The sequence below is a fragment of the Cervus elaphus genome, chromosome 16 (assembly GCF_910594005.1).
Source record: "Cervus elaphus chromosome 16, mCerEla1.1, whole genome shotgun sequence".
Taxonomy (NCBI): domain Eukaryota; kingdom Metazoa; phylum Chordata; class Mammalia; order Artiodactyla; family Cervidae; genus Cervus; species Cervus elaphus.
The window spans coordinates 29,133,974-29,158,445 of record NC_057830.1 but is presented as its reverse complement, the minus strand read 5'-3'; the positions used below and the strand labels follow the sequence as shown (position 1 = coordinate 29,158,445).

General features: G+C 39.7%; 1 protein-coding gene across 4 annotated transcripts in view; it reads right to left on the bottom strand.

Annotated features, from left to right (window-relative positions):
• Positions 1-14,267, bottom strand: part of FANCC (FA complementation group C) — a 303,623-nt gene extending 289,356 nt beyond the window's left edge. Inside the window, exon 1 of one of the 4 annotated variants that reach the window (XM_043927161.1) lies at positions 14,072-14,267. The gene's annotated coding sequence lies outside the window, so the exon portion shown is untranslated. The other 3 variants (XM_043927163.1, XM_043927164.1, XM_043927162.1) reach the window with 3 other exon arrangements.
• Positions 14,268-24,472: the final 10,205 nt, after the last annotated feature.

Below are 24,472 nucleotides of genomic sequence, written 5' to 3'. Positions count from 1 at the left end.
TTAGAAAATGGCTTCACAATTTTGTCTTTACACAACAGAGCATTCAGTGGGACTCTGGCTGATTTTAGAAAGTGTTTAGAGACTCCTTTTAATTTTGGCATGAATCACAGACCACCAGCCTACCCCGCTGGGGGTTACTGTCTCCTGTGCAGAAGAGGAGCGCGGAAGGACTCTTCGTTCTTAGAGAATGGAATGAAGACCGCAAGCAAACTGGCCCTGTCCATGGTGCCCAAGGGCAACAGCGTGCTACACCTGCCGCTGCGGGCAAGCCCAGGCTGCCGCGCTCGGTGGAGGAGGAGGAGCGCCACAGTGGCCTCGACCAGCCGGCGATTTTGCTGTTTCGAATGACGCTCCTGGAGCACAGGTTTACACATCCTGGTGTATATACATGTAGCAAAGGAACTGTTGAGTCATAGAGTCAGCTCAGCTTGTAAAGAACCCGCCTGCAATGCAGGAGACCCGGTTGGATTCCTGGGCCAGGAAGATCCCCTGGAGAAGGGATAGGCTACCTACTCCAGTATTCTTGGGCTTCCCTGGTGGCTCAGATGGTAAAGAATCTGCCCGCAATGCGGACAGACCTGGGTTCGATCCCTGGGTTGGGAAGATCCCCTGGAGGAGGACATGGCAACCCACTCCAGTATTCTTGCCTGGAGAATCCGCATGGACAGTGGAGCCTGGTGGGCTACAGCCCTGGGGTCACAGAGAGTCGGACACAACTAAGCGACTAAGCCATGGCTGATTTTGAAATGTGATATAGTAAGCAATTAATACAATGACTCTTAGAATTGTGCATTTGCTCATTTGGAGAAAGAAAAAAATTCTTCACTTGTAAGAATAGCTTTATCTTGTTGGGCAGAAATACAGTTGATAGTTGTTATACAATCAAACAACAGGCCTTAATAAATTTTAAAAGCACATGTTCTGACCACAATGGACTAAAATTTGGAAATCAGTAATAAACACACATGAAATCCTAAAATATCTGGAAATTAAACCCACACTTCTAAATAACCAATGGGTCAAAAAAGAGATCACATAGTAAACCGAAAATATCTTGAACTGATGACAAAAACATAAACATATCAAAATTTGGGGGATGCAGCCTAAGCAGTGCTTAAAGAGAAATTTGTAACTGAACAGTTGTTTTAGAAAAGAATAAAGGTCTCAAATCAATAACTTAAGCTTCTACCTTAAGAAACTAGAAAAAGAACAACAAACTAAACCTAATGCAAGCAGAAGGAAAGCTATAACAAAGATTACAGTGGAAATCAATGAAAACAAAAAAACAGGTAAAATCAATGAAACAAAAAGTTGGTTCTTGAAAATATCAAAACCAATAAACTTTTAGCTACACTGAGCAAGAAGAGAAAAAGATAGTAACTACCCCAATCAGAAATTAAATAGGAGAAGAAAAAAAAAAAGAAATTAAACAGGAGGCATCATCATTGACTCTATAGGATCACTTTTATGCCAACAAATAACACAACTTAGATAATAGGGGGGAAAAAATCCTAGAGAGAAGCAATTTACCAAAACTTACTCAAGAAGAAAGAGAAAATCAAAATTGACCTGTAACACGTAAAGACATTGAAGTTGTCATTTAAATTTTTCCGATAAAGAAAAATTCATGAACAGACAACTTCATGGATGAATTCCACCAAATATTTAAAGAAGAAATAATACTAATCCTTTACAAACTCTTTCAGAAAATGTAAAGAGGAGAGAACACTTCCCAACTCATATTAAAATGCCAGAATTACCATAAGATCAAAGACAGCACAAGAAAATTACCTGCAAATATTCCTCAAAAACACAAACACAAAATCCTAAACAAAATATTACTAAACCAAATCCAGTAACACATAAAAAGGATTATATACCACGACCAAGTGGGATTTATCCTAGGAATGCAAAGCCAGTATAGCATTAAAAAATCAACTAATGTAATGAGTTATATTAATAGAATAAAGTAACTAATCACATGGTTATCTCAATAGATGCAGAAAAGCATCTAACAAAATCCAACATTTATTCATGATAGGAACGCTCAACAATCTAGGAACAGAAGGAAAGTTCCCCAACTTTCTGAAAGGGCATTTCTGAAAAGATCACAGTGCTACCGTCACTCCTATTGGTCAACGAGTAACAGGGAAGAACAAATCCGAATCCACATTAGACCTATTTCTTTTGCTTTAGTTAACAATGATCGCGGATAGCCTGAAATATACAGGATAGCCTATTTCCAAGGCTATACAGATAACGCCTATACAGATAAAAACTTGCAGAAGCGGGAATAACCTTTGTTGGAGGTTTACAACAACATCATGACCACGTGGTCAGCTGCAGGAGCAAAGAATGCCTGCACCAGCAGTCTGCAACGACCACCCAGGGGAGAGTCAGCTCCTGGGTGGGTTCATAAGAAGTCCGGGGGTCCCCAAGGAGAGGGGGGCCTGGAATTCTCAAGGAGGAGGAAAGGACAAACTTCTTTCCCCTCTACATTCCTTGGGATTACGCAACAATAATGTATCCTGCTTGAGGACAGTCTCTGAAAAAAAACCTTCTGGCTAATCCTGTTATCTTAAAGTGTAAATTATGGGAATAGGTCTAATAAGGTCTTTACAACCACCAGTGAATCTTTTGATTCACTGTAATAACTAATTAAAAGTATATAACTCCTTTGCTAACACTAGAGAGGGGCACTCTTTCTGCCCCCTTCTGATGTCTATGTCAGAAGCTTTCTCTATCTCTTTTTATACTTTAATAAAACTTTACTACACAAAAGCTCTGAGTGATCAAGCCTCATCTCTAGCCCCAGATTGAATTCTTCTCTGGAGGCTAAGAATCCCAGCATCTTTCATGGTTCAGCAACGTTTCACAAGGGCACCGTTTCCTCACTTTGCCCTTAAAAATGCTTTGCTGTAACCCTTCAGGGAGTTTGGGACTTGGGGGCATTGGGGGGAGAAATAAGCCACCTGTCTCCTTGCATGGTCCTGCAATAAACCTTTCTCTGCTCCAAACACCAACCTTTCAATTTTGTTTGGCCTCACAGTGCATAGGGCACACAAGATTAAATGCTTTCCCCCTAAGATCAGGAACAAGTCAATAAGATCCACACTCCTTACTTCTGTTCACAACATATTGGAGGTTCTAGACAAGACAAAAAAAAATTAAAGGCATCAAGATACAAAGATGTATCTAGTCAATCCTAAAAGAAATCAGTCCTGAATATTAACTGAAAGAACTGATGCTGAAGCTCCAATACTTTGGCCACCTGATGCAAAGAACTGATTCATTGGAAAAGACCCTGACACTGGGAAAGATTGAAGGCAGGAGAAGGGGACGACAGAGGATGAGATGGCTGGATGGCATCACTGACTCAATGGACATGAGTTTGACAAGCTCCAGGAGTTGGTGATGGACAAGAAGCCTGGCATGCTGCAGTCCATGGGGTCACAAAGAGTCGGACATGACTGAGCGACTGAACTGAACTGAGATACAGTAAGTAAAACTGTCTATATTCACAAATGACATGATATTGTATGTAGAAAATTCTAAGGAATTCACAAAAACAAACAAACAAACAAAAAAAAAACCCTGCTTAATGGTAAAGTAAGGTTGCAGGACACAAGATAAATAAATAAAAATCAATTATATTTTTACATATTGGCAATGAACAATCCAAAAACAAAATCTGAAAAATTCTACTCACAAAAGCACAAAAAAGTTAAACACTCCAAAATAAAGTTAACAAAAGAAGGGCAAGACTTGGGCACTGAAAATTACAAAACATTGCTAAGAGAAATGAAATGTCATACAAAACAGAAAAACAGTCCATGTTCATGTTAAGATGGCAACAGCAATTCTCCCCCAAACAAATCTACAGATTATATGCAATTTCTATCAAAATCCATCACAGTAGGCTTTTTTGGAAAAAATGACAAACTGATAGAAAAATTTATATGGAAATCTAAGGAAACCAGAATAGCCAAAACAATTTTGAAAAAGAAAAAAATATCAGAAGACTTACAACTACCCAATTTCAAAATTAACTACAAAGATACCATACAATCAAGACACTGTGGTGCTGGTATGAGAAGAGACATAATAATGACTCAAACAGAAATGAGAGTCTAGAAATAATTTATGGTCACTTGATTTTTGACAAAGATGCAAAGGTAATTAAATGGGGAAAGGATCTTTTTAATTTTCCTCAACAAATAATGCTAAAACAACTGGATATCCATATACACAAAAAAGATGAATTTGGACCCATACTGCATACCATACACAAAAGTTAACAGAAATTGAACATAAACCTAAAGCATTATTTAAAAAAAAAAACAAAAACTGATAAACTGGACTTCCTCAAAATAAAAACTTGGATTTCAAAAGATAGCACGGAGAAAATGAAAAGACAAGCAACAGACTGGGTACTAAATTATTCACTGAAATAATTTATAAAACATATATTGGACTTGTTCTCAGAATACACCAAGAATGTGTACAGCCCAATGAGAAGGCAAACCAATCCTAAAAATGGACAAAAGATTTCAGTAGCTATTTCAAAGACAACATAGGAACAGTATATAAGTACATGAAAATATGTTCAACATCATTAGCCAATAGGGAAATGCAAATTAAAACTAATATGAGATACTACTTCACACTAAGATGGCTATGAAAAAAGACGTGATAACAAGTGAAGATATGGAAAAACTGAAACTCTCACACAACGCTTGTGGGAACATGATATGGTACAGCCATATTGGAAAACAGTCTAGCTGTTTCTTAAAAAATTAAACGTTGAACCTACTACACAACCCAGTAATTTCCTCATGGGTATTTATCCAAGAAAAATGAGAATGTATGTTCACACACAGACTTGTACATGAATGCTCATAGCAGCATTATTCATAATAGCCAAAAAGTAAAAACAACTGATGTCCATCAACTGATGAATGGATAAAGAAAATGTAGTATAGTCATACAATGGTTATTTACCGATAAACAGGAACAAACTACGGATACATGCTACAACATGGATGAATCTCAAAACCATTATGCTAAATGAAGCCAGGCATAAGATGGCACTTATTTCATAAATCCATCTCTCTGAAATGTTCATAAAAGGCTAATTGATAGTGATAGAAAACAAATCAATGGTTGCCTGAGGCTAAAAGCCAGCACCAGATCTGAGTACAAAATCTGCAGAGGCAAACTTATTAAGGTGATGTAAAATTTCTAAAACTGAATTGCTGTGATCACTGCACAATCTCAAAAATCTTCTAAATTTACTAAAAATCACTTAATTATTTAGAAAAGAGGATACAGTTTCCAAAAGGTGATTTTTATACGAACTCTGCTTTCCTGTTATTAGAGATATGTAACAGGAAGATTATGGATGTTCCTATCTTAACAGGGAAATGTTTTCTACACACTCAGCAGAGTTTATTGAAGAGCCTAAGAGAATGAATGGACCAGGTAATTCTACAAAGTCTCTTCAAAAATCAGTCCAAAAATGTCTCTTTTTTTTAGATGTGTTTCATGGGGTAGTGATAGGCTTGCTACCATTATTACATGGGTTTGGGATATCTTTTTAAGGTAAATGTTTTTCCCGTTACAGCTACAAAGTAAAATAAAGATATGTAAAAATAGAGATTGTATTTTTCATGTTCTTAAAAAAGAAAGTCCAAAAAAAGTGTGATATTTAGTAGAAATTTTAAAATGCTCAAGATTTGCCTTTTTATCTATTTTATCTATTTTCTGATTAACTTTTAAAGTTTTCCCTTCTTACTTCCACTGCATTTTTATTAAAACACTGCAAAGTCAATGCACTTCTTTTATAGATGTTCTTTCATACTAAAAGGTCAGTCATTCAAGCTCTATCAACAAAAAACAGAAAATGTACATACCCCAGCCTAAAATAAAATTGAATAAATCCATTTGGTGGGGGGGGGGGGGGGTCAAGATGGCAGAATAAAAGGACATGCCGGTCACCTTCCCCCATAAATACAGCAAAAATACATCTCTATGTAGAACAATTCTCAAGGAAAACTACCTGGAAACTGGCAGAAGAACCCCTATAAAACCAAAGCTGTAATAAAGATACACACATAATGAGGCAGGACAGAAAGAAGAGAAATGGGTTGGATCTATGCCCCTGGGAGGGGACTGAAAGGAAAAGGGAGATCACACAAGCAGACACTTATCCTGTGAAAATGAGTGGGTCAAGCCACAGAATGGGTGTCCCAGTCCTGGGGACCTATATGGATGAGACAAGCCCCCCGGCTACTACCAGGACAGATAGACTGAAGACTCCACTAGTAAGAGATGCATAGGTACTGCCTCACCACTAGACAGGAAGGAGGGAGGTCTGTCTCAGAGGCTGCTCCCTTGCCACATTCCCCAGTCCACTCTGAGAAAAATCCCTGCCCCTTCTCTGTCCATGTCACAGCTTGGCCCTGGCTCTAGAGTAGCCAAGACCTGGGGAAAGACTCGATCTGTGGACACAGAGGTGACAAGAGGGTCTAGGGTGTGGGCCTGGTAAGGCAGCAGGGCCACCGTTGATGCTTATTTACGGTACCACAGCGCCACTGGGGAAGTCCAATCATCTCAATAGATGCAGAAAAACCATTCGACAAATTTCAACTTTCATTCATGATGAAAATTGGATATGCTGGGAATATATCTCAACCTAACAAGAGACATTTACGACAAATCCACAGCCAACACAATTAATACCCAACTATTAAATGAAATTAAAGGTTTCAACCATTTCAGTTGAAAGCCTTTCAGCTAAATTAAAAATCCAGACAAAGATGCTCTCTCCTGTCATTTCCATTGGCAGTCCTAGCCACAGCAATGACAAGAAAAATAAATAAAAGGTATCCAAATTGGAAGGAAACAAGTAAAACTGTCACTATTTGCAGATGACATGATACTCTATACAGAACCTTAGAGTTTCCACCCAAAACTATAAGAATAAATGAAATCAGCAAGACTGCAGGATACAAGATTAATATATAGAAATATGTTGTATTAATAATCTGTTACACTAATAATGAAATATCAGAAAAAGTAAAACAAGCATATTTAAAATGGCACCACCAAAAATAAACATAAGAATAAACTTACAAAGGAAGTAAAAGACTCATACTCTGAAAATTATAAAACAATGATGAAGGAAACTGAAATGATTCAAAAGAAAAGGGGGAATAAAATAGAAATGGAAAGATAACTCATGTGCTTGGAGTACATGAATTAAAATTATTCAAGTGCCCATACTATCCAAAGCAATCTACAGATTTAATGTAATCCCTATCAAAATACCCTTAATGTTTTTCACAGGATGAAAGCAAATAATCCTAAAATTATATGGAACCACAAAAAAACCCTGAATTGCCAAAGCATCCTGAGAAAAAAAAGCAAAGCTGGAGGCACAACCCTCCCTGACTTCAGACTATAATGCAAAGCCACAGTAATCAAAACAGCATGGTATTGTCAGAAAAACAGACACCTAGATCAATGAAACACAATACAGAGCCCCAAACAAATCCATGCACCAATGGTCAATTACTCTATGACAAAGGAGGCAAGAATATACAATAGAGAAACGATAGTCTCTTAAACAACTGGTGTTAGGAAAACTGTACAACCATATGTAAAACAATGAGATTAGGATATTTCCTCACATCACATACAAAAATAAACTCAAAATGGTTTAAAGACCTAAATGTTTATGACCTGAAACCATAAAACTTCCAAAACAGAACAGAGGTAGAACAGTTTTACACAAATGCAGCAGTATTTTCTTGGATCAGTCTTCTAAGGCAAAATAAATAAAAGCAAAAACAAACAAATGGGCCTCCATCACCTCCACTAGCTTTGTTGGTAGCAATGCTTCCTAAGGCCCCCTTGATACCACACTCCAGATGTCTGGCTCTAGGTTAGTGACCACACACCATCATGGTTATCCAGGTCACTAAGACCTTTCTTGTATATCTCTTCTGTATATTCTTGTGACTTCTTCCTAATCTCTTTTGCTTCTGTGAGCTCCTTGCCATTGCTGTCTCTTCTCATGCCCATTTTTGCATGAAATGTTCCCTTGATATCTCCAATTTTCTTGAAGAGATCTCTAGTCTTTCCTATTCTATTGTTTTCCTCTACTTCTTTGCATTGTTCAATTAAGAAGGCTTTCTTATTTCTTGCTGCTCTTCTCTGGAACTCTAGATTCAGTTTGGTATATCTTTCCCTTTCTCCTTAGCTTTTTTGCTTCTCTTATTTTCTCAGCTATTTGTAAAGCCTCGTCAGACAACCACTTTGCCTTCCTGCATTCCTTTTCTTTGCAATGGTCTTCATCACCACCTCTTGTACAACGTTATGAAGACAGTTCTTCAGGCACTCATTTACCAGAACTAATCTCTTGAATTTATTTATCACCTCCACTGTATAATCGTAAGGGATCTGATTTAGGTCATGCCTGAATGACCTAGTGGTTTTCCCTACCTTCTTCAATTTAAGCCTGAATTTTGCAATAAAGAGTTCACAATCTGAGCCAGTCAGCTCCAGGTCTTTTTGCTGACTGTATAGAGCTTCTCTATCTTCAGAGGCAAAGAATATAATCAATCTGATTTCGATATTGACCATTTGGTGATGTCCATGTGTAGAGTCATCTCTTGTGTTGCTGGCAAGGTTTTTTGCTATCACTAGTGTGTTCTCTTGACAAAACTCCATTAGCCTTTGCCCTGCTTCATGTTGTACTCCAAGGCCAATTCTGCCTGTTACTCCAGGTATCTCTTGACTTCCTACTTTTGCATTCCAACCTTCTATGATGAAAAGGACATCCTTTTTTTTTTTTCCTGGTGTAAGTTCTAGAAGTCTTTAAGTCTTCATAGAAGCATTCAACTTCAGCTTCTTTGGCATTAGTAGCTGGGGCATAGACTTGGATTACTGTGATGTTGAATGGCTTGCTCTGGAAACCAAGTGAGATTGCTCTGTCATTTTTAAGAATGCACCCAAGTATTGCATTTCAGACTCTTTTGTAGACTATGAGGGCTACTCTATTTCTGTTAAGGGATTATTTCCCACAGTAGTAGATATATGGCCATCTGAATTAAATTTGCCCATTCCCATCCATTTTAATTCACTGATATCTAAAATGTCAATTTTCACTCTTGCCATCTCCTTCTTGACCACAACCAATTTACCTTGATTCATGGACCTAACATTACGGGTTCCTATGCAGTACTGTTCTCTACAGCATCGGATTTTACTTTGACCACCAGACACATCCACAACTGAGTGTCATTTCCACTCTAACCCAGCTCTCTTTCTAGAGCTATCTCTCCACTCCTCCCCAGTAGCATATTGGACACCTACAAACCTAGAGTGTCATTAAAGGACTGAAACAGTATGGACCAACAGAAGCAGAAGATATTAAGAAGAGGTGGCAAGAATACACAGAAGAACTTTACAGAAAAGATCTTCATGACCCAGATAACCACAATGGTGTGATTACTCACCTAGAGCCAGATATCCTAGAATACAAAGTCAAGTGAGCCTTAGGAAGCATCATTATGAACAAAGCTAGTGGAGGTGACGGAATTCCAGTTGAGCTATTTCAAATTCTAAAAGATGATGCTGTTAAAATGCTGCACTCAATATGCCAGCAAATTTGGAAAACTCAGCAGTGGCCACAGGACTGGAAAAGGTCAGTTTTCATTCCAGTCCCAAAGAAAGGCAATGCCAAAGAATGTTTAAACTACTGCACAGTTGCACTCATCTCACACACTAGCAAAGTAGTGCTCAAAATTCTCCAAGCCAGGCTTCAACAGTACACGAACTGAGAACTTCCAGATGTTCAAGCTAGATTTAGAAAAGGCAGAGGAACCAGAGATCAAATTGCCAACATACACTGGATCATTGAAAAAGCAAGAGAATTCCAGAAAAGCATCTACTTCTGCTTCACTGAGTATGCTAACGCCTTTGACTGTGTGGATCACAACAAACTGTGGAAAATTCTTCAAGAGATGGGACTACCAGATCACCTTACCTACCTCTTGAGAAATCTGTATGCAGGTCAAGAAGCCACAGTTATAACTGGACATGTAACAACGGATTAGTTCCGAATTGGGAAAGGAGTATGTCAAGGCTGTATACTGTCACCTTGCTTACTTAACTTATATGCACAGCACATCATGCAAAGTGCTGGACTGGATGAAGCACAAGCTGGAATCAAGATGCTGGGAGAAATATCAACAACCTCAGATATGTAGATGACACCACCCTTATGGCAGAAACTGAAGAGGAACTAAACAGCCTCGTGATGAAAGTGAAAGAGGAGAGAGAAAAAGCTGACTGAAAACTCAATATTCAAAAAACAAAGATCATGGCATCCAGTCTCATCGTTTCATGGCAAATATGTGAGGAAACAATGGAAATAATGACAGGCTTTATTTGCGGGGGCTCCAAAATCACTGCTGATGGTGTCTGTAGCCATGAAATTAAAAGACGCTTTTCCTTAGAAGAAAAGCTATGACAAACCTATGCGACATATTAAAAAGCAAAGACATTACTTTGCCGACAAAGGTCCGTTTAGTCAAAGCTACGGTTTTTCCTGTAGTCATGTATGGATGTGAGAGTTGGACCATTAGGAAAGCTAATACAGAAGAATTGATGCTTCTGAACTGTGGTGCTGGAGAAGACTCTTGAGAGTCCCTTGGACTGCAAGGAGATCAAACCAGTCAATCCTAAAGGAAATCAGTCCTGAATATTCATTGGGAGAACTGACGCTGATGCTGAAAATCCAATACTTTGGCCATCTGATGTGAAGAACTGGCTCACTGGAAAAGACCCTGGTGCTGGGAAACAATGAAGGAAGGAGGAGAAGGGGAGGACAGAGGATGAGATGGTTGGACAGCATCACTGACTTGATGGACATGAGTTTGAGCAAGCTCCAGGAGTTGCTCATGGATAGGGAAGCCTGGCATGCTGCAGTCCATGAAGTTGCAAAGAGTCAGACACAACAGACCAACTGAACTGAATGAACCTGGGGGGGGTTCATCTTTCAGTGTCACATCTTATTCCTTTTCATGCTGTTTGTGGGGTTCTCAAGGCAAGAATACTGGAGTGGTTTACCATTCTCTTCTCCAAAATGGAGCCCAATTAAACTTTAACACTGTTGCACAGCAAAGGAAACCATCAAGATAACAAAACCACAACTTACAGAATTTGAGAAAATATTTGCAAATTATGCAAATGACAATAGGTAAATGTACAGAGCTCATACCACTGAACATCAAAAACTAAACAACCCAATCAAAATATGGGCATAAGACCTAAATAAACATGTTTCCAAAGAAGACACACAGATGACTAACAGGCACATGAAAAGATGCTCAACATTAATTATAAAAAATGCAAATCAAAACCTCAAGAGGTATCACCTCATACCTATCAGAAAGGCTATTATCAAAAGTCTACAAATAAAAAATGTTGTCAGGGATGTAAAGAAAAGGGAGCCCTCCTACACTGTTAGTAGAAATATAAATTGGTGCCAACCACTATGAAAAACAGTATGGAGGCTCCTTAAAAAACTAAGAACAGAACTACCATATGATCCACTCTGTGTATGTTTCTGGAAAAAACAAAAACACTAATTTGAAAAGGTACATGCACCCCAATGTTTATAGCAGCACTATTTACAATAGCTGAGATATAAAAACAACCCAAGTACCCAATCAAGAGATGACTGGATTAAGATGTGGATTATATAAAAACAATGTACTATTACTGAGTCATAAAAAATAATGAAACTTGTAGCAACATGGATGAACCTGGAAGATACTGTGCTTAGTGAAATAGATAAGACAGAGGAAAACAAATACTGTATAGTATCACTTATATGTGGAATCTAAAATAATAATAAAAATGAAGGTATAGCAATACAGAAAAAGACTCATAGATAAAGAAACAGACTCACAGATATAGAAAACAAATTTGTGGTTACCAAAGCAGAGAAGGAAAGGGGGGAGGGGCAAACTAGGAGTATGGGATTAACAGATACAAACTACTACATATAAAATAGATAAGCAACTATATGGTATGGTACATGAAATTATTCCCACCATCTTGTAATACCTATAATGGAGTATAATCTGCAAAAACACTGTAACTTGAAACTAACACAATATTGCAAATTGGCTATACTTCAATTTTAAAATAATAATAATACATTTGATGCTGATTTCCAGGCTGACTCGAGGCTCCACCACTACCAACCTGAAACTGCCACTGATGTGAGGTTTCCTAGGCTGTCTCTGTGGCCTGGACAATCAATCTAACTTTTTACTGGCCAGGCTGGCCTAACTTTAACTGGTTTTCATAAACACAAAATTTGTATAATTGTTACTGGAACTACTTGCTGAAATATGGAACTAGTTAAAAGTACCATTTATTTTAAAATGTACACGCACAGTTTCACATACAAGCAGCACCACATCTTTCACATTCAGCCAATCAATCAAGTTAATGTTTTTTATTACAGAATAGAAAACTCAGATCTTCCAAAACCATGTTTGCTTAGTAAGTGTTTTTCAAGAAATCAAGAGGTACATGACTAAATAATGAAAAGAATGAATTAAAATATATAATATACCAAGGTATAATTAGCTCAATTTTAAAGAAGCAAGATCTAACTTTTACTCTGCCAGAAAGAGGGCTTTGATATAACTAGGAAAAGCAAATTCTTTTCTGATGCAGTCTTTCTTGTACACATATGAATAACGTATAGGAGGACTTACTTCCCTGCGAACCTAGGGCAGTATATTAGATTGAAATAGCATTTTAAGTTTAATGGATAAACTCACAATGATTATGTTTTCTATCAAAGTTTTTGTATAGGTGATCCCAACACATGGTATGAATTCTACCATTTGTAACAATCTTTCCTCTCCTCCTGAGGGAAGTAATGAAAAAATGTTTTGAGCTGCACATCACTAAAGGTGAGTGACATCCGGAAAGAACTGAATTTTGGTGGCCCAAAAGTGCCCTGTTCATGTGATAAATAAGTCAACCACATTTCAGTTATGATGCATTAAATGGGAAAAGGGTTAGAATGAAACCAGGAGCCCAAGAGCTTTCCAACAATTTCAGATTACGACAAACATAGCAGCACATACAGGTTTTTGCTGGAAAATTTCCTCAGCCTTTCCTTGACATTCTGGTCCCAAATTTCCTGTTTTTAAAACTCCAAATCTTTTTTGCCTCTCCGGACTTTTCCAGCCCATGCAACATGACCATAGAGGGTTCATGTTGTAAACGTGTCCACGTAAAAAGTTACCGAAAAAGCAAGCTAAACAAACGTCCCCACCTCTCCGCAAAAACAAAACAAACAACAAAAAAAACCCACCTCCCAAAGGCTCTGGACGCTATTTGGCCTGCCATTCCAAAAAAGTGAGTTTCTGGGAAATGATCGCCCATCAGAACCCTCCTCTCCTCCAAAGATGAAAAGCTGGGAAAGCAGGAAGGGTAACAAACCGCCCCGGGCTCCTCTAATTGGGCCCCCACCACCCAGCACCCTGGGGGCGGGGGGCGGTGCGGAGAGCAGGCGGCCAGCTTTAAAGGGTGATGAATTTGAAATAGCGAGCTTTTCACAGCGCCCAAGGATCCAGGACAAAGTCACCTTTGCTCTTGTCCTTTTAAGAAGACATAGCTGCCTCCGCTCAATGAACAGAAAGAAGCAAAACGGCAATCCCCAGTTCCCACAGTTCTGGGGGGGCTCCCTTCCGCTCGACCCCTCGGTCGGCTCCACCCCCTGAGCCTGCCCCGCCCTCTGACCACGCCCCTCGCCTGCGGCCCCGCCCCCCAGGGTTGGCCCCACCTCAAACCCCTACCCACTTCGCAACCCCAACTCAGGGCCCGAGCCCTACTCTCTCACCTAGATGCGGTGAGCGCAGCGGACGTTCTCGCGAGTCTTTCCCCCTACCCCAACCCACACCCCCAAGCTGACGTGTCGGCCAGACCCCCGAGGGAGGCAGACGCCTTCACTCGCGCTCTGCGGCCTCTCTCTTACCGGGTGGTCCGCGCCTGAGCAACTTCAGCAGTTTGGGCAGTGGTGGAAGGGCTGCCAACCGCCCGGGTTCTGTGGCTTGAAAATTTGACTTTGCCTCGTACTGGTTTTTGTGTTTTGTTTTGACTTTTTTGGAATTTTCCCGCGGCTGCTCGGCAGCCGAGCCGCGCGCGCACGTATTCGCAGTGCACTCTGGGGCTTGGCCAGCGACCCTGCACCCCGGCGGCCTCGCGGGAAAATTCCGACGAATCTCGTGCTCGTGGGGCGGGACGCGGGCCCAGCCTCGGCCGGAAGTCGGTCCTTTGGGGCGGGCATAGGCGAGGGGTCCTACTGAGGCTGCCTTAAGTTCGTGTCCCGGGCTTCACGTAGACCGCAGGAAGGACCTGGAGGGCAAAAACCCTGGGTTTTTTAATGGGTCTTTGCTCAATTATTTCAAGATTCTGTTCAAAATGCAGAGAATTTTTAAAAACTGAGTCTTTGTGAGGAATGTAAAACCACTAAACAAAGCCTAGAATATTATTTTCTAGGTGTAGTCACATAAAAAAAGGAAGCTTTCTTTGGATCCCTCACTACCAGCAAAATCAGTTCCATATAGTGTTTGATTGGGTTCAAATCAGTTCTACGCTGCATTTAAACCACATAAATGGAAGGCATCTTTTTTTTTTTTTTTTTACAAACTTCCATTTTTGTCGTTAGTATTAGCGTGTCTTGGTGGATGTTAAATTCTTGAATTTAAGAATACATGAAGTTTTTTCATAGATGTTTAAGGTGTTGCAAAATATTTTTTTAGGAAACATTTTTAAGGTTTAACTTTTTGTTTTAATCTATGACTTACAATTGTAAAATTACAATTTTACAGGTGCTTTCAAAAAACAAGGCAAGGTACACACATAATAAAAATAACCAAGAACCTTCAGCCTTCTTTAATTAAGGAATACCCACTTTACCAAATAAATTGGATTCAGGGATTAGATAATCTATTAAGTTTGTAAGTAAGGAAGTTAGTGTGTTTGATAATGGTAACAACAAAAAAAAATTTTTTTTTAATTAAAAGGATCTACAAAAGGAACCCTATCTAGAATTTGGAACAGAATTAGCAAGATCTGTAACTGTATCAAGGAATGAGATGTTAAATAAGTTCCTGAAAATATTCTCTGCGAGTTAAAGAGGTCTATGCTTGTTTGAAGTGTGCCTAGTTCAATGTAGATAGATCCACAGCAGAGCTTATGTGGAGAGCTACGTACTTGAGTGACGTTCATCATGGCACCTTGGCTTTAGGAAGAAAGTCATTTTTGTGGTGACAAATGTGAGCAAGTTTAAGTTTGTTTACCAGCAAAGGAAGCAACTAAACTATGTATTTCTTTAGAGAAAATATGTTCTGTTACTCAGGTCCTTTTAAGTATTTGCTGAAAAATCACTTTTGTGGTGTTAATTGAGGTCCTGTGTGTTACAGTTTTCCGCTGTACTGCGCTAAGTTGCTTCAGTTGTGTCCGACTCTTGACCCTGTGGGCCAAATCCCAGCGGTTTCCTCTGTCCATAGGATTCTATAGGCAAGAACACTGGAGTGGGTTGCCATGCTCTTCTTCAGGGGATCTTCCTGACCCAGGGACAGAACTAGCATCTCTGCAGTTCCATTCAGTCGCTCAGTTGTGTCCGAGTCTTTGCGACCCTACGAACCACAGCACCCCAGGCCTCCCTGTCCATCACCAACTCCCAGAGTCCACCCAAACCCATGTCCATTGAGTCGGTGATGCCATCCAACCATCTCATCCTCTGTCGTCCCCTTCTCCTCCTGCCCTCAATCTTTCCCAGCATCAGGTCTTTTCAAATGAGTCAGCTCTTCGCATAGGGTGGCCAAAGTATTGGAGTTTCAGCTTCAACATCCATCTTTCCAATGAACACCCAGGACTGATCTCCTTTAGGATGGACTGGTTGGATCTCCTTGCAGTCCAAGGGACTCTCAAGAGTCTTCTCCAACACCACAGTTCAAAAGCATCAGTTCTTCTGTGCTCAGCTTTATTTATAGTCCAACTCTCACATCCATACATGACCACTGGAAAAACCATAGCTTTGACTAGACAGACCTTTGTTGACAAAGTAATGTCTCTGCTTTTTAATATGCTATCTAGGTTGGTCGTAACTTTCCTTCCAAGGAGTAAGCATCTTTTAATTTCATGGCTGAAGCACCATCTGCAGTGATTTTGGAGCCCAGAAAAATAAAGTCAGCCACTGTTTCCACTGTTTCCCATCTATTTCACATGAAGTAATGGGACCAGATGTCATGATTTTAGTTTTCTGAATGTTGAGTTTTAAGCCAACTTTTTCACTCTCCTTTTTCACTTTCGTCAAGAGTCTCTTAGTTCTTCTTCACTTTCTGCCATAAGGGTGGTGTCATCCGCATATCTGAGGTTATTGATATTTCTCCCAGCGAACTTGATTCCAGCTTGTGCTTCTTCCAGCCCAGCGTTTCTCATGATGTACTCTGCATATAAGTTAAATAAGCATACTCCTTTTCCTATTTGGAACCAGTCTGTTTTCCATGTGCAGTTCTTTTTTTTTTTTTTCCATGTGCAGTTCTAACTGTTGCTTCCTGACCTGTATACAGATTTCTCAAGAGGCAAGTCAGGTGGTCTGGTATTCCCATCTCTTGAAGAATTTTCCACAGTTTATTGTGATCCACACAGTCAAAGGCTTTGGCATAGTCAGTAAAACAGAAATAGATGTTTTCCTAGAACTCTTGCTTTTTCAATGATCCAGCGGATGTTGGCAATTTGATCTGTGGTTCCTCTGCCTTTTCTAAAGCCAACTTGAACATCTGGAAGTTCATGGTTCATGTGTTGCTGAAGCCCGGCTTGGAGAATTTTAAGCATCATTTTACTAGCATCTCTTACTTCTTCTATATTGGCAGGTGGGTTCTTTACCACTAGCACCACCTAGGAGTACCCATGGTAGTTTTATGTCTTTTAAATTCAGTAGTTAATAAAGAGTTGCATGACTCATAACAGTATATGAAAGAACATCATATTAAGCCTAATTTAGACTTTAATGGGTACCATGTATAAGTTTCTGAGTCAGACACGAGTGAGTGACTTGCACTTTCACTTTCACTAGAGACATTCATTTTATCTGGCATCCATCTGTATGGAGCTATCCTAATACTTTAAGCACTAAGGAGATGAGCACTCTGTAAAGTGCCTGAAAAGCTTCCTGAGAAAAATACTTAGATATGAATCCCTTTTTTACTCAATATAAAATTAAGTATGTGTGCTTCTAGAAACAATTTTGATTACAGTATAGAGTCAAATCACATTTAAGTAGTAGAGCAAAAATGAAAAATGGCATGCATAGGTGAAAACTGTTTCATCCTTAGAATTAGAATCCATTCTAATGGAATCCACCCTTTAGAATCTTTACATTCTATTAGGAATAAACATCACAGCCGAGTGCTGCAATTGATATTACCAAATCCTCCTTCGGCATTCAATAAAGTGTAAGTGAAAGTCACTCAGACATGTCCGACTCTTTGTGACCCCATGGGCTATACAGTCCATGGAATTCTCTAAGCCAGAATACTGGAGTGGGTAGCCATTCCCTTCTCCAGGGGACCTTACCAACCCAGGGATTGAACCAGGTCTCCTGAATTGCAGGCAGATTCTTTACCAGCTTAGACACAAAGGAAGCATTCAGTAAACAAATAGAATCAACTGTCTTGGATTCTAGCCATTGTTCAGTTCAGTTCAGTTCAATCACTCAGTTGTGTCGGACTCTTTGCGACCCCAAGGACTGCAGCAGGCCAGGCCTCCCTGTCCATCACCAACTCCAAGAGTTTACTCAAACTCATGTCCATTGAGTCAGTGATGCCATCCAACCATCATCATCATCTGCTTTCCCCTTCTTTTCCTGCCCTCAATCTTTCCCAGCATCAGGATCTTTTCAAATGAGTCAACACTTCGCATCAGGTGGCCAAAGAATAGGAGTTTCAGCTTCAACATCAGTCCTTCCAGTGAGCATTCAGGACTGATTTCCTTTAGGATGGACTGGTTTGATCTCCTTGCAGTCCAAGGGACTCTCAACAGTCTTCTCCAACAAAAGTATCAATTCTTCATTGCTCAGCTTTCTTTATAGTCCAACTCACATCCGTATGTGACTACTGGAAAAACCATAGCCTTGACTAGACGGACCTTTGTTGGCAAAGTAATGTCTCTGCTTTTTAGTATGCTGTCTAGGTTGGTCACAACTTTTCTTCCAAGGAGTGAGCATCTTTTAATTTCATGGCTGCAATCACCATCTGCAGTGATTTTGGAGCCCAGAAAAATAAAGTCAGCCACTGTTTCCACTGTTCCCCCATCTATTTGCCATGAACTGATGGGACCGGAAGCCTTGATCATTGTTTTCTGAATATTGAGCTTTAGGCCAACTTTTTCACTCTCCTCTTTCACTTTTATCAAGAGACTGTTTAGTTCTTCTTCACTTTTTGCCATAAGAGTGGTGTCATCTGCGTATCTGAGGTTACTGATACTTCTCCTGGCACTCTTGATCCCAGCTTGTGCTTCCTCCAGACCAGGGTTTCTCATTAGGTAGTCTGCATATAAGTTAAATAAGCAGGGTGGCAATATACAGCCTTGTCATACTCCTTTTCCTATTTGGAACCAGTCTGTTGTTCCATGTGCAGTTCTGACTGTTGCTTCCTGACCTGTATACAGATTTCTCAAGAGGCAAGTCAGGTGGTCTGGTATTCCCATCTCTTTCAGAATTTTCCACAGTTTATTGTGATCCACACAGAAAAAGGCTTTGGCATAGTCAATAAAGCAGAAATAGATGTTTTTCTAGAACTCTCTTGCTTTTTCAATGATCCAGCAGATGTTGACAATTTGATCTCTGGTTCCTCTGCCTTTTCTAAAACCAGCTTGAAGATCTGGTAGTTCACGGTTCATGTATTGTTGAAGCCTGACTTGAAGAATTTTGAGCATTCCTTTGCTAGCATGTGGGATGAGTGCAACTGTGCGGTAGTTTGAGCATTCTTTGGAATTACCTTTCCTAGGGATTAGAATGAAAACTGACTTTTTCAAGTCCTGTGGCCACTGCTGAGTTTTCCAAATTTGCTGGCATTTGTAGCCATTGTAGTAAGACTCATGTTTCCAGGATTAGTCCAGACACCACCTACTTTGCAGCTCTCACAACACTTAACACTATCTTGTCTTTGACTCTGATATTTGCTGCTGGTACCTCATCTATTGCTATTTAATAATTGTTTAAGTCCCCAGCCCTAGGTTGATTATTTTTACTTGTTACAGTGACCTTATGTGGTAGATAATATTACAGTTTCACAGATAAAGAAGTTGATGCACAGAGCAATCTCTACCAATAGATATTGTATGCTTAAATACAAGTAGGTTGACTCTGGTGCTTCTTATTACTTGCCATTCTCTTGCTTATGCCCCTATCTGGGTACCAAACCACTTCTCAAGGTTTTCATGTGCAGAGGTGGGGGAGGGTTGATGTGACCCCAAAGGCTATGCATGTTCATCATTGCACTGCTTTCCTTATAAAACATTCTGAATGAGGAAATGAATGCTGAATTGGGAATGAAAACAGTAGTAATAATGTTTGTGCATGAAATGCATCGAGAAACGGTCCAAGTAGGGACTTCCCAGGTGGTCCAGTGGTTAAGAATCTGCCTTGCAATGCAGGGAACACGGGTCCCATCCCTGGTCAGGGAACTAAGATCCCACACCCCGTGGAGTGACTAAGCCATGTGCCACAGCGCTCTGAAGTTCGGGAGCCACAACTTCTGAGCCCATAGGCCACGGCTAGAGAGAGTTGGTGTGCCAAAATGAAAGATGCTGCGTGATGTGATGAAGATTCTGTGTGTGGCACCAGAGACCTGACACAGCCAAATAAATAACTTTTTTAAATGAAATGGTCCAAGTGATAGTGAAGGTCTTTGATCTGCCACCCTGATAGGAGGGAAAGGATCTGAAGTCAGGAAACAGAGGGCTGCCAGAGGTGGAAATTAATGGGAAAAGGGAAATGTATTATAACCGTTGCATAGTCCTGCCACTTCCCTCAACATGCTCATACCCTAGGTCGTGTTGAAAAGAATGAACCTTAGAAAGACATATTTGTACTAATTGCCCAATTCCTTGCCACAACTACTTGAACCAGAAATAGTAATCTGATATTTGCTGAACCAATCAAACTTTTGCTGGGGAATTTGCAATTGCAGCACTGAGATCGATTGTACCACCCCTGCATCACAGAAGCCAAACCTCATGCCTACCATAGTTACTGAAGGAAGAAAATATTTAAGTAGCAAATAAAAAGTTTGTTGGCAGAAAAAAAAAAAAAAACAGAAAAGTTTGAAAGATCATGTTATTCCATGAGAGATAGAGGGTAGTTTCCATTTCCAACTTTCCATGTTTAAGCCCAGTTGCAAACTGAGCACGCTTATTTTTCTGTTTTAGTTGTCCATCAGATTCCCCTGTACACTCCTTCACTTATTATGACTTCTGTGAATTTCTCTTCATTATTGCAAAGCAAGCCCTGATCAAGGAAATGGAGGTGGCAGCTCTTCTTTGTGTCACTGGGCGTTAGCACTTTGAATCAAACTACTTGATAAATCAGTGGATACCTCATGAGCACCTCCCACGCAGAAGGCATGAAGCATATGGGGTGCAGTGAAGAACCATCGGATTATCTTGGTGTTGGGAGAAATCTCACAGCTCACCTCTATAGTCCAGGAGTTCCCTAGATGTGGGCCAGTAAAATGTTAATAATATTAAAGGACTAGAAGAGTTAACTTTTTATTCAGTCAAATAAAAATTTTGGAGAGTAAGGGGGAATCTACCATTATTTCAATTTTTTAGAAATATTTTTGACTTAAAAAAAAAAAAGGATGGGAAGGAATCTCAAAGATCTTATAAATCATATAAATTGAATAAATTTCACTTAATGAAAAACTGATTAGATTGTCCTTATTCATCTCATTTTACCACTTCCTCTTTCCTTATTAGTATGAGAACACTGCTTTTATTAATGCTTAAATGACAACCCACTCCAGTATTCTTTCCTGGAGAATTCCATGGACAGAGGAACCTGGCAGGCTACGGTCCCTGGGGTCACAAAGAGTCCAACATGACCCAGTGACTTTCACTTTCACTTTCAGCGTAGCAATGTGCCCAATAAAAAAGACTACATTTCCCAGACTCCCTTGCTATTAGGGGGTGGCCATGTTACAAAGTTGTAGCCAGTGAGAGAAAAGTGGAAGCTGTTGCATGGGACTTTCAGAAAGGCTTCTCTAAAGATAGACAGTAGGTAAGGAGCTTTAGCCCTTGTCCCCTTTCTCTTGCCCTCTACTGGAGGTCCAATCATCTTGGACCATAAAGTACCTGAAGGGCTGTGGTCTTGGAATAGGATGGCAGAACAAAGGAAATAAAAGGACCCTCAGTTCATTTCAGTTCAGTCTCTCAGTCGTGTCCGACTCTTCACAACCCCATGGACTGCAGCACACCAGGCCTCCCTGTCCAACACCAACTCCTTGAGTTTACTCAAGTTCATATCCATTGAGTCGGTGATGCCATCCAACCGTCTCATCCTCTGTTGTCCCCTTCTCCTGCCTCCTTCAATCTTTCCCAACATCAGGGTCTTTTCAAATGAGTCAATTCTTCACATCAGGTGACCAAAGTATTGGAGCTTCAGCTTCAGCATCAGTCCTTCCAATGAATATTCAGGACACTGGGTCCCCAATAATCATGAGAGTCATCTGGTTTGCCTAGCTCTGAACTTCTTTTAGAAAAAAGAAAATCAAATCTGTTTTGTTTCAATTACTGTTATTTTTGATCTTTCTTCCTAGCAGCTGAACTCAGCTGAGGTTAGACTATGTATAGGATCTGAGGTTACTGTGATGAAAAAAATAAAAGAAAGAGAAAAAATACATATTCTCTGCCCTTGTGAAGCTTAGCCTGGTGAAGGGAATCTTCTTTTAACATCTTCTCTTCTAGTATCATAAATGTCAAAACAAGATAAACTCAAAATACTTTTATGTTTCATTCAAAAAAACCAGGGGAGGGAGTCCTAAACCACCTCAAGAAACAGGAAGGAAGGAGACTCTTACTAAAAGCCTATAAATGTAGAATGGAGAAATAACTATCATTATGCAATCTCTGACACAGCATTTCCAGAAAACAACAACAATAAAAAAGTTTAAATATATATATATATATGTGTGTGTGTGTGTGTGTGTGTATGTATATATATATATATATGCTTTTCTTTGTGGCTCAAATGGTAAAGAATCTGCCTGCAATTCGGGAGACCTGGGTTCAATCCCTGGGTCAGGAAGATCCTCTGGAGAAGAGAAAAGCAACACACTCCAGCATTCTTCCCAGGAAAATTCCTCAAACAGAGGATCCTGGTGGGCTACAGTCCATGGTTCACAAAAGGTCGGACATGACTGAGTGACTAACACACACCTATGCATATGCATATACATATACATATGCATATATCTAAAAGCAGTTTTAGTCTGGTATTTTTTAATTCAGTAAAAAATGCATTCCTATTTAGAGCAGGCATTCCCACCAATCATAGTGTGTTGTAACCAACATAGCACATTTTTATTGGCTGCAAAAATAATAAATTATATTTTAAAATAAACACATGGCTTAAAAATAATTTTCCTCATAAGTATTTCATAATGATTCACTTAGAATGAAATTAATAGTAAAGAACTCCTAAGAATAAGCACTTTAAAAATAGCAAATTATGCACATTTATGATTTGATTAATTCTGGCAACTATTAAGTCAAAAATAAGTGTTTTCCCATTCTTGTGTCTGTTTCAGATTGACCCTTTAATTGCCTAGAATTTTCCAGTAAGATTAGTTAACTGCATTTATTCATGTGCTACATTAAGGTTTCAGTACAGTCAGATCATACAATAAAACAACTGCTGCTGAGTGGGCTAAATGGAGAGATGTAAGAGTGTGTGTGTGTTAGTCGTTCAGCCGTATTCGACTCTTTGTGAACTGAGAGTCACAACGAGTAAATCTTTGAGTAAACTAAGTAAATCTCTTAGTTCACATTTTCTAAAAAAGGTAGTATGTGAAGTGATGGAGCTGGTAACTTCATTAGAAGGATGGATGCTGAAGCTGAAACTCCAGTACTTTGGCCAACTGATGTGAAGAACTGACTCATTGGGAAAGACCCTGATGCTGGGAAAGATTGAGGGCAGGAGGAGAAGGGGACAACAGAGGATGAGATGGTTGTATGACATCACTGACTCAATGGACATGAGTTTGAGCAAGCCCCAGGAGTTGGTGATGGACAGGGAAGCCTGGTTTGCTGCAGTCCATAGGGTCACAAAGAGTCGGACATGACTGAGCAAATGAACTGAACTGAAACGGAGCTGTTAACTAACCTATTTGTGATAATCATTTCATAATATATATGTGTATCAAATCATATTGTACACTTTAACTCATGCAATGTTATATGTCAATTATAACTCAATAAAACCAGCAAAAAACCTGCTGCCTCATAAAGGAACAAATCCCAAAAGTGACACCAATATGACATATATATATGTGTGTACATATATATATATATATATATATATACATACATATATGCACTATATTTTTATTCCTCAGGATCCAAGATCTATAAGGGAAATGGGAGAAACTCCCATTTAATGAGCATCTATCATGTCACACATTTTGCTAAGTACATTACATTTATTGTCTCATTTGATTAGTTTTTCTGGCATAATCTTATCACATGTAAGTGTAGTTTTTTAAAAATGTCACTCCCATGTGGCATGTAAGCCAAAAGAGAGAGTGCATAAGGAGAAATCATTTTAACTGTAAAAAAGAAGACCAGGACAGCAAGAGACATAGCATCATCTGCGGTCTCTCCGGGGCTTGATCACAGCTTCCTCAAATGGCTTGAATCTCATTTCTTTTCACGCTTGCGGATGCCTGTCTTTGTGCTGCTCCCTGGCCTCACGTGTATGTATCTTAGTTCCCAGCAAGGTCAGAGTCACCTGAAGAGCTAAAACTGATTGCTGGTAGCCTCAACCTGCAGCAGCTTGAAGCAGGTTTTAGTTAGGCCAGAGATTGAGGCTGGGTCACAGTGGTGAGAGCATCAAATCCTAACCACCAGAACAATCAATGGTCAGTGACAGGCCCTAGCCCTTAAGCTTTGCCAAAAATAGAATTCTCATAAAGAGGGAAAGTAGTGAAGTAAATATTTATTAGGAGGAAAAGGAGGACACTACATGTAGAGGGACACATGGGCAGACTCTGACAGAGTCCCGCTCTCATGGCAGTTTGAATTACTTTTATGGGACATTTCCCCTGGGTTTTCTTTGACCAATTATTTTTATTTGCCTCATTCAAAGTCTATA